Source organism: Canis lupus, chromosome 12, assembly GCF_003254725.2.
Source record: "Canis lupus dingo isolate Sandy chromosome 12, ASM325472v2, whole genome shotgun sequence".
NCBI lineage: Eukaryota > Metazoa > Chordata > Mammalia > Carnivora > Canidae > Canis > Canis lupus.
This window is the reverse complement of record NC_064254.1, coordinates 27287277-27303667: the sequence shown is the minus strand read 5'-3', so window position 1 is coordinate 27303667 and position 16391 is coordinate 27287277. Positions and strand designations below refer to the sequence as shown.

The window sequence follows — 16391 nt, the reverse complement described above, 5'->3', positions numbered from 1 at the left end:
TTGTTTTATTTACAAAGCATTTAAATCATTTAAAGAAAGGTAATATATAGAGAAAAGGTTGTTTGTAGGGATAGGAGGAAAAAATGGAAAGAAACTTAATTAAACCCAACAAACCAAAACTCAAAAAACTACACATACACAGGCAGAGAGATGTGCACATACACGCATTTTAGTGGAGGAAATTATTTCCTTTATTATAAAATGTATTATAAAATGAGATAAATGATAAGAAAACAATACATCAGAGATTTAAATTTATTTTAGTGAGTCATGTGAGGTATATACAGATGTCAAGCTAGTTTCCTACTGATACTAGATAGTGCTCAGAAAGGTCATCTAATGCTCTACAAGAGCCTCAATCAATCAAAAGTTTAATTACTTGCAATACTAGTTTCAGAAAAAAATGAACCAATGTATTCTAGATGATGGGGGAAGGGGAGGCATCAACAAAAAAATATCTAATATTCAGTTGGCTAGAAAATTGACTAACAGAGAAACATCTTGGGTTCCAAAATTCCAATTTTTTTGCTTGGCTCCAAATCTACCCAAATTTCCCCAAACTGTCTCTGATTCTTTCCCCAATAAAAATGATAAAGGAAGGGTAAGTCCAAAGACATCCAACAATTTACTGGTTATATATTATATGCTGCTAACCATTTTACCTAAATTTAACCCATGTATTTCCAATAATAATAGACTCTATATAAAAAGTACATGTAAATAATTTCCTTTATGAAACAAAATTAATTTAAACAACTTAAATGTTTTCCCTCCAAATCATAAAATAGCCAAGACTCAATCCCAGGTTCCAAAACTCCACAGCCCTCGCCGTATCTCCTCCTTTTTCACACCGAGCTACAGAGCTAGAAGTTGACTAGATCTGACTCATTAAAGGATCTTCTTTAAAAATAATTTTCCAGGGATCCCTGGGTGGTTAGGCGGTTTGGTGCCTGCCTGCCTGCCTTCAGCCCAGGGTGTGATCCAGTCCCACGTCTGGCTCCTTGCACAAGCCTGCTTCTCCCTCTGCCTGTGTCTCTGTGTGCCTCTCTCTCTCTCTCTCTCTCATGAATAAAATATTTAAAAAAAATAATTTTCCATAATTTTCTAACAAATGAGTAGTTGCCTGGGTCCTTGGATAACAGAAGGCTAGATTGCAAAGGGACAGGAAGATACTTTAGGGGATGATGAAAATGTCCTAAATCCTGAATGTATAGTATATACACCCACTGAAATTCATCAACCAGCTCATTTTAAGTGCAAAGTTTAATGCCACTCAATTTAAAATCCTAAAAAAAGGAAAGAAAATTTCCTCATTCTCACAAAAGTCAATCCCCTTCTTAACAGGATTTTAGCATCTCTCCTCAAATTTTGCAACTTATATTAAAATATTTTAAAAACTGAAATAATTATTTGATTGATTTGCTGGTTATTTTACACACATTCTTCTAATTATAACATTAAAAGAAAATTATAACTTACAATGCAGGTGAAAAGTCAGGAAAAGTTTTAATTCCCTAATGTTATCTGATTCTCATTACCTAGGAAAGGCTCAACTATCATACATCACCAATACTTCTACTCATATGTTTTTAGGGACCAAAAAATTTTAGTGTAATAAATTTCTGGTGATTAAAAATAATTTATAAAAATTTTACTAAATGTTTAACAAAACCAAGTGGCTGGACCTACAGATAAATTAGTTTGTCTGAATCTGTTGGCATCCAAAAGCTACAGGCCAAGACTACCTCCTTTTCAAAGTTGCATCCCAAATAGTAATCTTTTTTTCCTCAGATAAATCAAAAAGAAAAAAAGGACAACTCCAGTTCTAAAGGCAAATAGTTAACTTTCCTTCTACAAAAAAATATGCTGATTCTACTAAAAATGCACTCATTCCCAGAGTCTCAAAAGTAAATTCTACAACTTCATCTGGAGTCAGTCTGTTACTACGTGCTTTCAAGTGACAGAGACAATCAGAACATTCAGAAATTACGATCACACAGCCCCAAATCACAAAGCTATAGGAAAGACCACCCCATTCTAAATAGTGACCTAATTAAGCAACCTTTTTTTCAGTAACACTGCTATCGGTGAATCATCCCAATAACTCCTTTATAAAAGGTACCTTAAGAGCCTGTGGCATATTTTTTTATCTCAATGGTACACAATATTCAGTCTTTAAAGAAGAAAAGAAAAAAAAAAAAAAAAAAAAAGGTAAAGCATATTGTAAACAACATAGGTGAACCAAACTTTCCAGTACAGCTTTGTGGCCAAACTGGTATATAACATACAAAGTGTGTTTTATCTGAACTTAAATAAGCAAATCAGGGAAAAAGCTTCCATAGTCAAATGAGGAGGAGGACTTGGCATAACAAAGTTACATTTCTTTAATAATATCTTTAATTCATTCAAATGTTTACTAAATAACTGCCACTGAGATATTTTTAATATGCCAATACAGAATAGGGTATAAAGCATTCCAAACTTTAGGGTCCCAAGAAATGATTTCTACAGGACACATCACAAGATGAGTTCTCTTGTAAAATTGTTATAAATTAGTAAGACTAACTTTTCTTAAGCAGTTGCAACTGGCTCTGGGGGTAATTCCAAGGAAGAATTTCAAAAATGATGGTATACAGTCATCCCACAAGACTATCTTGAAAGTAACATTTAATGGAAGAATTAAGTAATTTATTTTTAAAAATCAGTTTCAAGTGTTCAGTATCCAAAATAACATTTCCCATGCTAAACTGAAAAACAAATATAAGCTGATTGTAAAAATATTAACTCACTTAACATGAACACACTCATCTACTAACTCGAAGTGGTAAACTTGATTGGATCATGGAAAAGAAAAAGGACAGTAGAAAAACCAATAAAAACAGAATAAAATCTGGAAGTTAGTTAGTAGCAATGTACTAATGTTAATCTCTAGTTCTGACAAAGGCACTAGCATTATGTCAGATGTAACAACCAAGAAACTGGAATGAGAGCATATAATAGGAACTCTATACTACATCAGCAATTCTTCTATAAATCTATAATTATTCTAAAATAAGTCCTTTTTAAAACACTAATCTACATTTAGAGAAGGGGCAGCTGGCTGGCTCAGTCAGAAGAGCAGGTGACTCTTGATCTCAGGTCATGAGTTCAAGCCCAACATTGAGTGTAGAGATTATGTAAATAAATAAACTTTTAAAAAATTATATTGTTGAAAACCATATTTTAAAAGCTAAAATGTGGGGAGATATCTAATAACGTGGATAAACAAAAACAATCAGATCTAATTAAGGAGAAAAACTGAGTTGATTCAGTATGTTAATTAAGCAGACTGCTTGAGTCAAATTCCTATCTCTTACAATGAAATTATACTTAAATGCTTCCTTATATTTGGCATTATAAATGTAATAATTAAAACAGGGGGGCAGCCCAGGTGGCTCAGAAGTTTAGCGCCGCCTTCAGCCCAGGGCATGATCCTGGAGACTGGGGAACGAGTCCCACGTTAAGCTCCCTGCATGGAGCCTGCTTTGCCCTCTGCCTGTGTCTCTGCCTCTCTTTCTCTGTCTCTCATCAATAAAATCTTTAAATTAAAAAAAAAACAGGGGCACCTGGCTGCATGGAGCATCCGACTCTTGATCTCAGGGTTCTGAGTTCAAGCCCAAAACTGAGTGTAGCAAGATTATTTAAAAATAAAATCTTCAAGGAGCACCCGAGTGGCTCAGTTAGGTGTCCAACTCTTGATTTCAGCTCAGGTCATGACTTCAAGGTTATGAGATCAAGCCCAAATTGTACGCCATGCTGAGCGTGGAGACTTCTTGATATTCTCTCAGTCCCTCTCCCCTCCCACCCCTCCTCCCTAACAAAAAAATAATAAAATAAAATTGGCAATAAATAAATAACATAATAAGCCTATCTAAGGTGTGTGCTAAGTGGCTAATGATATGTATATATACAATTAAATCAATACAAATATTTTGGGAATATATATGCTAAAACCAGAAATTATTTCTCAGTTCACAGTCACATCTCACGTTTACAGATGATAAAATATATCCAGCTAAGTCAGAGAATGGGATATTTCATTTAATTAGTTATCATAGGTACCAGTGAAACAAATGCCATTTTCAAAACTCAAGGAACTCACAATATAAAAGAGTATAAACATATAAACAAATATAACAACATGTAAACATCACAACAAAATATGAAAGTGTCATACTGAAGGACTGCAGACAGTATCAGAGAGGAAGGTGAAATTTATGAGGCTAAGAAAATCTAAGCAAGTAATATATGAGCTGGATCTTCAAGATCCAGAGGATACTCCAGGCAAAAGGAATAGTATGTGCTAATTATGAATGATAGAATTTGGTCCTAACAGACCATTTAGAAAGACTCAAAATGCAATTTAAAAATAAGTATTACTACCAACATTCTGAGTAAAATTTAAGCTGAGTTGAAGATATTTACTGCTTTAAAATGCTTGTTTTATCTTGATTCACAAAAAATTATACTGCAACCAAATTTGGTCTACACTGAAAAAACCAGCACGTATTGTTCCATGTATGAATAGAAAGCAAAAAGATTTGGAAAGCACCAACAGCACACACACACACACACACACACACAAATTACACCTCTTCAAAAATCCCCTTTACATCAAGAGTACATTAAAACTATCTTGACTCATCTTCAAAGTAAAACTATGTTTTATCATATTATCACCTTAAAAAAAAAACAGATCTAAACCTAACAATAAATTATTAAAGCTATCAAAGGCCATAAGAAGTTATTCCACGATGAAGCTCTCTCAGGCAGTCTATGCTCTGATTTATGTGCATGGGGGGGGGGGGGTACAAATATATTCAGGATATTATAAAATCTATGACAAAAAATTAAACAAGGTGATAGTGATGGGGGGGAGGAGGGTTTTTACATACAACGGTAAATTAAGCTCTTGTTTATTATAAATCAACATATAAGCCAAAACCTGGAAAGAGAGAGTGGTCCATGCAAAAATGGGGAAAAGCAATCCAGGCCAAGACCTAAATGCAGGCCCCTGGGAATGGAAACTTGGTGCCTTCTAGCCCCAACATTACAGTTTAAATTAAGCCATCAATTCATCAGGCACGATACCATGAACAAATTTCTAATAAGTAGTAGTAGTAGAAAAATAAAAGTACCACCACTAACAGTGATGAAAAATGTGAAATGAGGTTTTCTAATTTCACACCAGGCAATGTTCTACACGCTTCACATCAGTAATTCTCAATCAGAGGTGATTATGCCCCCTCCAGAGGACACTTGGCCATCAAAACGGGAGGGCAGGCTACTGGCATCTAGTAAATATACTACAATGCACTAGGAAAGCCCCACAACAAAGAATTACCCAGCTAGAAAACTGCTAACGTTAAGAAACTCTGCTCTACATTTATTAATTAATTTAATCCTCACAATCATGCTATAGTATAATCCATTAAACAAAGGAAGAAAAACACAAATGAAGGAAGAAATTAATTAGGATTAAAGAGATTAAATTACTTGCTATAGTAAGTGGTGGGGCTGAAATCTGAACCCAGAAAATTTCATTCAAGAATCAATACACTTACCATTACCCCATATTATCTGTTTATAAAGTAAACTGCATTAAATATTTATTATGTGCCACGCACTATGCTAAATCTAAATGTATGTCATTTAATCTTCACACCCACACAACTAGGAAGGTACTATTATTATTCTCAAATTGTAAAAGTGGGGCTAAAGTTTAGCAAAGTTACACCCTATATTACAGAATAAGTAAGTGACAAAGCTGGGACTCAATTCTGCTCTGACATAAAGGTCAGTTCTTAACCACCATAATATAACAACATTAAATAGGTTATGCCTCCAGGATAAAGGAAAATCACTGAACAGTTAAACCATGATAGTATGATCCAATTCTACAAAGTACAATTCTGTAGAGCAATGCAACCTAATCAACTGCTCTAAAGACACACACCAAATTCTATTCTAGTTTCATTGGTTAAAATCTGTAAGCAGCAGCAAGGTTCATAACTTTTCTGAATTTACCAGGTATATTATTCTTATATCAATATAAAAGAATCCAAAAAGTATCTGCCATACTAAAACTAAAGCCAACCTAAGAATCCAGAAAAAGAACCATCAAGTACAAGCTGAAACTGGCAAAAGCAGAATTACACTAGCCAACTGTACTGAATTAAAACTTCAATATTTACAACTATACCCTATTCATATTATGGGAAGCATTAACAGTGTGGATTAACCATAGAAAGAGTGGAAGCAGTTCATCACTAAAACTATAGCCTAGGTAGTAACAGACCAAGCTAAAATGTACTATAGTATATATACTATGTGCCGCCAGGCCATACGCTCAGTGTATTGTAATGCATTTTCTCTTTAGTTCCTCCCAACAACCCTGTGAGGCAGGTGCAATTATTATACCTATTTTGCAGATGAGCAAATTGAGACCCAGACCATTATGTAATTTGCCCAGAATTACATATCCAGTATACCCAAACTGAAACCCAGGCAGTGTGATTCCTGAGACTACACGTTTAAACTACTATATTTTATGCACTCTACTTACATTAACACCTACTTATGTTTCTGTTCTTAATGTATCACTAATGAAATCCTACAAATACTAAAAACAAAGGGACACACACTTCCTCCAAAATAAGTCAGAATATACACACTTAGCAACTCCCTACACATAAAACTACAGTGGCTATTCTATGTATAAACATCATTTTAGAAGTTATCAACTAAACTCTGCAATTTATTATCACAGTCTACAATTTTAGAATGTTTTCATGTGGCCAACTCACACAAATTATGAATGAACCAAAATTATTAAAGTTTAGCCTTTCTGTACAATCTACTATGCCATTTAAAACTTCATCTAATAAAGTTACATTGTGCAGATTACAATTTCTGGATAATATTTTGAAATTTTTATTAAACTATTTCTCTTCATCCATTCCCTCTCTTCATGTTACAAATAATCATAGAAACCAAAATCCCCTGACCATTAAAAAATGATCTAAACTAAGCACAAAATGCATAGGAGTAAGTGTCCCATCTATACATATGGCAATTCCTCACACAATTCCTTTTTTAAGTCTTGAAATTTCTTCTTTTAACTCTAATACAATGATTTAACATCTCATGTCTTTGAATATTGTTTCTCAACCTAGGCTTCTTGAGGGTACAAGCAGCACCTAGGTCTCAGATATTTTGAACCAAACCAATACTCTCAGTATCTTTTCCCAGTAATCAAAGAGCAGCAACTAAAAAAAAAAAAAAAAAAAAAAAAGGGAGTATCTTCTGCTGTTCAGCATGCAACTATACTGTGTCTAACAATCTGCCAAGTCATTTTTGTAGTTAAAAAATGTTTATGCTTCTGAAAAGATACTCCAGGATTCTCAGAGGTGCTCCAAGAAGAAATAAGAGAGAAACCGAGCACAAGATGTACTACTCCACACAAGAAAGAAACCCAGCAGCCACTTGTCAGAAAGATTTCCTAAAACATCAATGAATGAAAATATTTAGAAGTCAACCCTCCAAGAACACTGATACTTCATGACACTGGTGAAGTAGTTATGGGTAATCCACAAACCTAAGATGTTGATCAATAAATCTCATTATCTCATTAAAAAATAGAAAAGATCTTATCTTCAGACAAAAAAATTAGGCAAAACAGATTTCATGAGAAATCTGTGTAAAAAAACAAACAATATGGGAAAAAGTGCACATTTAAAAGCAAAATGTATCAAAAAGTGAAACACCATATTACCGAGGAAGATAACCATTATTATGTTTTAGTACTCAAAAAAAAACAAGAACAGTGTGATAATTTACATTCACCAGTTTTTTCCAAATATAATCCATACTCCATAAAAAAAAAAACTAAACTCTGGATAATTTTACAGTAATCCAAATTGCTGACTGCTGCCTCCCAAACTTTTATCAATAATAGTCTTATTAATATTCTATTACATAAATCAAAGATTATCAACCTTAACGAATTCCAATCTCAATACAAATTTTAATAGTATGGTTTTAAAGGATTTTGACATAAAGACAATTTCCTTTCCACTTTTCTATCCTGAAATTTGCATTTAATCAACACTAATTTTCACCTCTATTTATTTACACAGACGACTTTCTCTTAGATTTGACTTCTTTGAATATGCAACAGATGAGCATACATACCAAAGGATCAACTGAAGTTCTGCGAGGTCTATCCCAATAGGATGGAATGCAAAACTAACGCAGTGTGATAGATAAGGAAGTTCACTACCCTCCCAAAGGATGCAAAAGTAGTAATAATAAATTACATTTTCATGCTCTTCAATAAACGGACCTATAAACCATTAAAGAAACAGGGGGAACTGGTCCCACCAGTAGCTCATCTGTTATCCTTTCTGAAAAATCATGAGTACAGCTACCAAATAAAGCTTAAAATCTATTGTTGTAATTCTGAACACTTAAAAAGTGGCCCACGTCAGCTGAGACGTCTTTCTGCAGCTCAAGAATTGACTGAACCGTGCGTGGCTTAATCAGAGCAATAATATAGCTCCTATGTCCCTTCTTAAATTATATTTCTATGGTGAGGAAATGAAGTTTGTATTTTAAAACATTAATAGTGATAATGATGATGGAGAAAAAAATCCATTATTGTAATACGGGGCCAGTAAACAGAAGAATCGGACAGATAATTAAGAAAAAGTCGAGTACTAGTGGAGATAAAAACTATCCGAAATAATAATCTTTACATAGCTCTTGTGTTCTGGAATGAATACATAAATTCAAAAACAGAAGAACGCTGCAAAGATTTCTTGGTTCTTCGACTCATGTCTCCTTCCAACCACAAACACAACTACAAACATTTTCACAATCCCAAACACTTCATTGAAGAATCAAAAAATGGTAGGAAATGAATGAGTAATGGAGGCGTAGTTTTGGAAGATCTCAAACCACCAGTTAGTAAAAAGGAAGACAAGTTCGACCTCGAAATAGTAACTAAATAGAACAATGTACTAGGTACTCCCTAAATAGTTTACTGTATCTTTCTCTTTTTTATTTTTTTAAGCTTAAAAAAAAAAAAACGGTAGTAAGCATTTGTTTGGGAAAGGCTCAGTAACCAAGTCTCAGGTTAAATTAAGTATCTCTACACTTAATGAAGACTTTACAGAGGCAGATATCAAAGCGTTGTTGCCACTTACATTAATGATTATCCATGATCATAATCTGCGAAATGATTCCTGAATAGCACCAATAATCATGCATTCAAACTACCTTGAATCCTAGTCTCTAGGAAATGGCATTTAAAAATCCAAAGGTGGGAAAAGGTCATCGGACCCGGCAACACACTGCTGGGGGGAAGAAGGGAAACAGGGCTGTGCGCGGTACCAACATTCTCTCCCTTTCTCCCTCCTCCCCGCCCCCCCCCCCGTGTCAGGTGATCAGTTATTTAGCACCATTAACACGCACGTATCGACAAGTGGTTCATTAAATTACTCGTATTATCCGAAGGCCAGATTCTAGGCTTCCCATTTCAAACTAATGAAAAGGAGTCGACAGTTTGGGTCCCGAGCACAAAAGCGCGCGGTAAGCGGGAGGATGCACAGAGCGCCAACTCCCCCCGCTCCCAAAAGCTAGGACTGGGCTCGGCCTCGCCGGCAAAGGCCAATCCCGGCTGCCCAGACCTCGGGCCCAGGGCTCAAGGCCGGGCTGCCCTGGAGGGAAGAGGTCCGACAGGCCGGGGCCGGGGCCCTTGCAGGCCAGGCCTTCCTGGCAGCGCCCGCGGTGCCTCCGGGCCTGCGCGCCCGCCCGCCCGCCCGCCCGCGCGGCGGCGGCGGCGGCGGCGGCGGCGGCGGGGCACACTCACCACCCGAGGCCCGGGAGCAGGAGGCGGGGAGAGGCCGCGGTCCCGAACCTCCGCCAGGCGCCCTCGCCGCCGCGGCTCCCTCCCAGCCCGCGGTCCAAACGGTCCCGGGCGACAGAGGCGCGGCCCGGGCAGGCCGAGGACGTTGCGCAAGAGGCCGGCGAGGCTTCCCGGCTGCGCGGGAGAAAGGCGCGGAGTGTCCGCCGCGGGAGGGGAGGGGCGGGGCGGGGAGGCCCGCGGAGGCGCCGTGCGTGTGGAAGGGGATGGGGGAGGGGAGGATTGCCCGTCTCCCTGGCCGCGGCCGGAGCCGCAACTCACCCAGCTCCGCCAGACGAGCGCTACCACTGGCAGCAAGAGGAAGATGGTGGCCGCCGCCGCCGCCGCCGCCGCCGCGAGGAGGAGGAGGGGGCCCGGTGGGTGCCGGGGAGAGGGGGTACGCGCAGGACGTCGGCGTCGCTGCCACTGCCTCTTTTCCTCACCGGGCCGAGCGGCTGCTGCTGACGACACTAGCCTGGCTTCCGCGCCGCCCTCTGTAGCGTCTTAGCAGCCGCCGCCGCCCAGGGACCGAGGGTCGCTCGCCTCGTGGGGACCGTGCGGCGGCGCGAGACCCCGCAGCCATCGGCGTGCGGCGGCGGCGCGGGGGCAGGAGCCGGGCCGCGTCACGTGACCCCACTGTTTACCGTTCCGGGGACCGCGGCCTGCGCGCTGCGCCTGCGCGCTGTGGGCCCTCCCGGCCGCGCCTCCGCGGGGCCCGGGCAGCGGCTCTCCGCCGCGCTTCCGCGCCCCTCCCAGGGTGCCGAGGGCGCGGCACACCCGCGGGCCCGAAGCTCTCGGCTCCCCGGCGGCCGGCAGCGGAGGCGGCAGGCGCGGGTCGGCTTTTCTCGATTGCGAGAAGCACGCAGCCTTCGCAGTTTATGTGATACGGCTGATCAGATTTGCCTGTCCGACCGATCCGCGTCTTTACCGGGGTGCGCTTTCAAGAGTGGAGACCAGATGACCCCTGCCCGGGAGTCCCCGCTGGGCGTGCACCACGGAGCCGCCATCCGCCATCCGCCGCCTCCATTCTCACCTTGGCTCTAAAGAGCTGCTGTTCGGGACGCAGGCGGCGGCCTTCCCCGACGACGGTCGTTCCTGGTCGAAGCCAGCAGTTCTCAAAATGCATCAAGAGGATCCTCCGAAGGAAGGGTTCCCGGCACCTTTCAGAGGAGCTTCAGTCCTTGGACAGTGACATATGCAGAAGGCCGAATTTCCTTCATCTTCTTCAACCAAAACATGTAGCAGCTGGTTAAATGCAAAAGCGGATGGGAGATTCTAGCTATCCGCGGACGTTGAAGAAATGTGCAAACACCTGAAGCAATGCCACATCTTCTCATTCAGTTCTGTTGGAGAATGTATTTTTCATAATAGATTATTTACGGTAACGTGTAATAAAGTGTTACTTTGTTAATGTTTTGTGACTCTTAGGTTGAACTCCTGCGATGGTAAATAACCCATAGAAACAAAAGCTCTCGGAAGTCCCTTAGTAATTTTTAAGAGCGTGTAAGGGTCCTGAGACCGAAAAGTTTGAAGACCACTGGTCTGGGTTATGTGCTTCCACAGCTCCCACAGCTTGGGCTGACCTCTGTCTCAGCCCACTATAGACACTGTGAGGTAATTGTTGCTGGTCATCCCCATGACCAAAATGAGTCCCTTTAAGCACTGGGATTGTGCCTCCTTTTTGCAAGGACCATAACAGTACCCACTAAGGAATGATAGCCAGCACCTGCTGGGCTCCTCAGAAACCTTTACTTGTTGATTTAAGCCTCAGGCCAACTGTAGTCCACCTTGTGAGATTTGTGCAGAGTAGGATAATAACTCACAGGCATGTGGTGAAGAGCTTTTCTTTACTCTCTCCAGTCTTTTGGTATTTCAAGCACTTCCAATACCAAATGATCTTCCACAAGGTTTAGATTGTCCTAATTCTACTAGAATCCTAGAATTCCATCCCCTGCCTTGACTCATCAATCCCTAAAAACTTGGTTTTACAATCTTTGTTGTTTGTTTTTTTATGAGGTTTTTTGTTTTTGTTTTTGTTTTTGTTTAGAAAGGAAACTAGAAATGAGTGATCAAATTTTTTTTTCACTTAGAATGTCTGGGATGAATTGCACAAATAAGTCTTAAATTTATTTTTACTCTTCTGGACGTCAATGTGAAATTTGAAAAAGGTGTTAGGAAAGAATAAAATTATAAACAAAATCCAATCCTAAGGGATTTAATAGACTAGAACTCAAAGGGAAAATCATGAGATGGAAAATTTCCTCGAAAGAACTGGGGAAAATTTATCTTGTTAAAGAAATTTTAGTAAATTTATGAAAAAAAAAACCACAATGGAGTTCAAAAGAAAATACAAGAATGATAAGCCTGTCACATTCACAAAATAAAGATTTTAATCCTAAAAAAGCCAACAAGCTTACCACAAAGTATGATGTTTTGACTATTATTTTGAACCAGTCAAGCACCAAGGCTCACATTTGTTTATTAATCATCTTTGCTTTTCGCTTCCAGATATAAACACGATGTCTTTTGCCCAGTCTATAAAAAGGTTACTAGAAGGAATCATCAGTCTATAAAAACGTTACTAGAAGAGGAACAAAGAAAGTGTGATAATGAGGAACACCTTGGGTGGCTCAGTCAGATACATGCAACTCTCAATTTTGGCTCAGGTCAGTGATCTCAGGGTTGTGAGATCAAGCCCCCCTGCCGGGCTCTGCACTGACCATGGGATCTGCTTAAGATTCTCTCTCTCCATCTCCTTTTCCCCCTCCCTCCTATCTCTTTCTCCTTCATAAATAAATAAATAAATAAATAAACAAACAAATAAACAAACAAACAAACTCAGAATGGCTTTAACAGCATGAAGGACTCTGTTTTAGTTAAAGGACCTATTGGAAAATCAGATTGCATTGATAACATTGAAAACTCCAAATTAACTCAGGAAAATTAAATTTGGTAGAAAACAGGACAAGTAACAACAGCTAATACTTGTTTGACTAAAAAATGATGGAAAAATGAAAATTGACAAAGTTTGGATCTTGCAAAACATTACCCAGGAAAACTGAGCCTGGTAGAGAGTGAGGCCAAGGAAGGCAGCTCACAGTGCTGGTATGCAAGTTGAGTCTGATATGAAAAATGCTTGTCATCACTGAAACATCGGTCCCTACGTATCAGTTCACTAAAGATGAAAAAAAATGGGAAGAGTTAACCTCAGCAAACGGAAAATCGATAAAACTATCAAGTATATTTAATGGGTTTTTTTTTCTGGAAAACACTTTCTGCGTACACAGACACACTTTCATGTTAGTTTAGATAGATTGAAATGTTTTTATTCTTAAACATGGGATCAAAGCAGTGGAACCAAAATATTCTGAATTCATTTTACTAAGGTCATTGTGGAATTTAGGGGCTTCATCCAGAATACATTGGTCCTTCTGTCACACTTGCTCCCTTCCTACACATTTTTTTTTTTTTTTTGCCTACTTTCTCCAGAAAGATAGCTCCCAGCTAGCTACTCATGCTTTCAGCAGGAAACAATAGGTGAAAAGGAAGTGTCTGCCCCGACCCAGGGTAGATAATTTGCATGGTGTACCAAAGATCAGGGGGGCCTAGAGAGGCTGGGTCAAACAATAAAATAAAATTTCTCCATGCACCAGGTCTGCACAAGGCATAAAACACCTTTGCAGACTTCAGCAACTATAAGGTACAGGGAAGGATCAATTCTGCCATTAAGTGCTTTGACAGTGCTTGGCACAGAGGACATGTATTCATGCTTTACCTGGCGTGGAGAGGGAAAAAGGTATTTCTGACATACTGATGCCTACAAGGGCAAGAAAGTTCCAGAAAATCTGTGTGGTTCTGGAGCTACAAATAATTCATTATCTGGTTAACATATTGTGAGTGAAAATAATGAAAATATTTTAACAAAGAAAGTGTGATAATGAGGAACACCTTGGCTCAGTCAGATACATGCAACTCTCAGTTTTGGCTCAGGTCATGATCTCAGGGTTGTGAGATCAAGCCCCCCTGCCGGGCTCTGCACTGACCATGGGGTCTGCTTAAGATTCTCTCTCTCCATCTCTTTTTGCCCTTCCTTCCTATCTCTTTCTCCTTCTTAAATAAATAAATAAATAAATAAATAAATAAATAAGTGTGATAATGTCCCTCGGTGACAATGTCACCTCCCTACTTGAAATCTTTCCATGGTTCTCCAAAATAAAAAGAATAAAATCCAAACTTCTTAATATGACCATTAAGACACTTTAAGATTGGCCCTTGTCTATCTCTTCAGCCTCTTTTCTCACTATTACCTGCTGCTCTGACCATGGGGCCTCCTTAAGATTCTCTCTCTCCCTCTCCCTCTCCCTCTGTCCCTCCCTCCTATCTCTCTCTCTCTTTCTCTAAAAATAAATAAATAAATAAAATAAGTGTGATAATGTTCCTCAGTGACTTTAGGATTGGCACTTGTCCAGCTCTTCAGCCTCTTTTCTATTACCTGTTTTTTAAATTTATGATACAACAGGATATAACTTCTTACTGTTTCCTATACACATCCATGCTGTCTCTCAACCTAAAGTCTGCTCATACTGTTACTTCTGACAGGAATGCCCTCTTCCAGAAAGCAGGTTAGTGGTTGCTTAGGACTGTGGTTGAAGGGGTAATAGCGAAGTGATGGCTAAAAGTATAGAGTTTCAGGGATCCCTGGGTAGCTCAGTGGTTTGGCGCCTGCCTTTGGCCCAGGGCACGATCCTGGAGTCCCAGGATCGAGTCCCACATCGGGCTCCCTGCATGGGGCCTGCTTCTCCCTCTACCTGTGTCTCTGCCTCTCTCTCTCTCTCTCTCTCTCATAAATAAATAAATAAATCTAAAAAAAAAATAAATAAAAGTATAGAGTTTCTTTTCAAAATGGTAACAATGTTCTAAAATTTACTGTCATAATAGTTACACCTATCTGTCAATTTCCTAAGAACAATTGAATTGTACACTTCAAATGGATGAATTGTCTGGTATGTAAATTTTATCTCAGTGAAACTGTTATTTTTTTTAAACAGAAACCTAAATAAGGACATACTACTATGTTCTATGTAGAGAAAAACAATATAATGAAGATGTCAGTTCTCCTCAAAATAACCATGAATGTTTTGCCATTCGTTTTTTAATTTGGCAAGTCCTTTTTAAAGATTTTATTTATTTATTTGACAGAGAGAGAGAGAGAGAGAGCAAAGCGGAGGGAGCAGGAGAGGGAGAAGCAGGCTCCCTGCTGAGCAAGGAGCCCAATGTGGGACCCAATCCCAGGATTTTGGGATCAGGACCTGAGCCTAAGGCTCAACCAACTGAGCCACCCACATGCCCCGGCAAGAGAATTTTAATCTAAGAGAATGGCAGAGCTAATATAGTCATCAAAGTTAAAAAAAAAAAAAAAAGTAACCTGCAGGGGTGGGATATGGGGATTCAATTTGAGCATAAGAATATATAAACTTATAGTAAAAATGGCATGAAACCTTCTAGGGAACAGAGACATGGTCAGTTAACAGAATAAGAAGGCTAGGAACAGGGGGAATGAGGATTTGCTGTAATGGTTACAGAGTTTCCATTTGGATGATGAAAAAGTTTAGAAATAATGGGACATTCTGGATGTAATTAATGCCACTAAGTTGTACATTGAAACATGGTTAAAATGGCAACTTTTATATATGTTTTACCACATTCTTCAAAAATTAATCATATAGTATACCAAAAACCATTAAATTGTACAGTTTAGATGGGTTAGTTGTGTGGTATGTGAATTTACATCTCAGTAAAGATGTTGAAAAGAAAGTCCGGAAGCAGAAAAATAAACATAAATAAAATGAAAAATTTTAAAGATTTTATTTATTTATGTGACAGAGAGAGCACAAGCAAGGGGAGCAGCAGAAAGAGAGAAGCAGGCTCGCCCCTGAACAGGGATTCTGATGCAGGGCTCCATCCCAGGACCCTGGGATCATCACCTGAGCCGAAGGCAGACACTCAACTGACTGAGCCACCCAGGCACCCCATAAAATCTTTGTCTCTAATAAAGATGCCATCTCAAGTCTGTAGGGAAAGGATTATTTGCTTCATGGCAACAATTGGGGGAAAAGTTAAAGTTGGATCCCAATCTCACATTTTATGCTAATATTATTTCCAGATATGTTTAAGACTCCAGAAGAAAATAAATCTTTAACAAATGTATCAGAAGATGATCACTTCATATTAAATATCATCAGGCAGATAGGTAAAATATTTTAAAAAGTCACAATTCAGTGTTGATGTGGAATGGATAAACTGTCATATACTAAGGATGGAATACAAATTGATAATTTTCTAGAGAAAATTTTGGGAAAGTGTACCAAAAGCCTTTATTTTTTAAAGATTATTTATTTATTTATTTATTTATTTATTTATTTATTTATTTGAGAGAGAGAGAGAGAGA

At 39.1% G+C, this 16391-nt stretch overlaps 1 protein-coding gene across 6 annotated transcripts in view; it reads right to left on the bottom strand.

The window, feature by feature from the left end:
- Positions 1-10362, bottom strand: part of PHF3 (PHD finger protein 3) — a 76987-nt gene extending 66625 nt beyond the window's left edge. For 3 of the 6 annotated variants that reach the window (XM_025419146.3, XM_049092214.1, XM_025419148.3), the window contains exon 1: positions 10226-10362. The gene's annotated coding sequence lies outside the window, so the exon portion shown is untranslated. Of the gene's footprint in view, positions 1-9245; positions 9396-9910; positions 10044-10225 lie in introns of those variants that run through there. The other 3 variants (XM_035698165.2, XM_049092216.1, XM_025419147.2) reach the window with 2 other exon arrangements.
- Positions 10363-16391: the final 6029 nt, after the last annotated feature.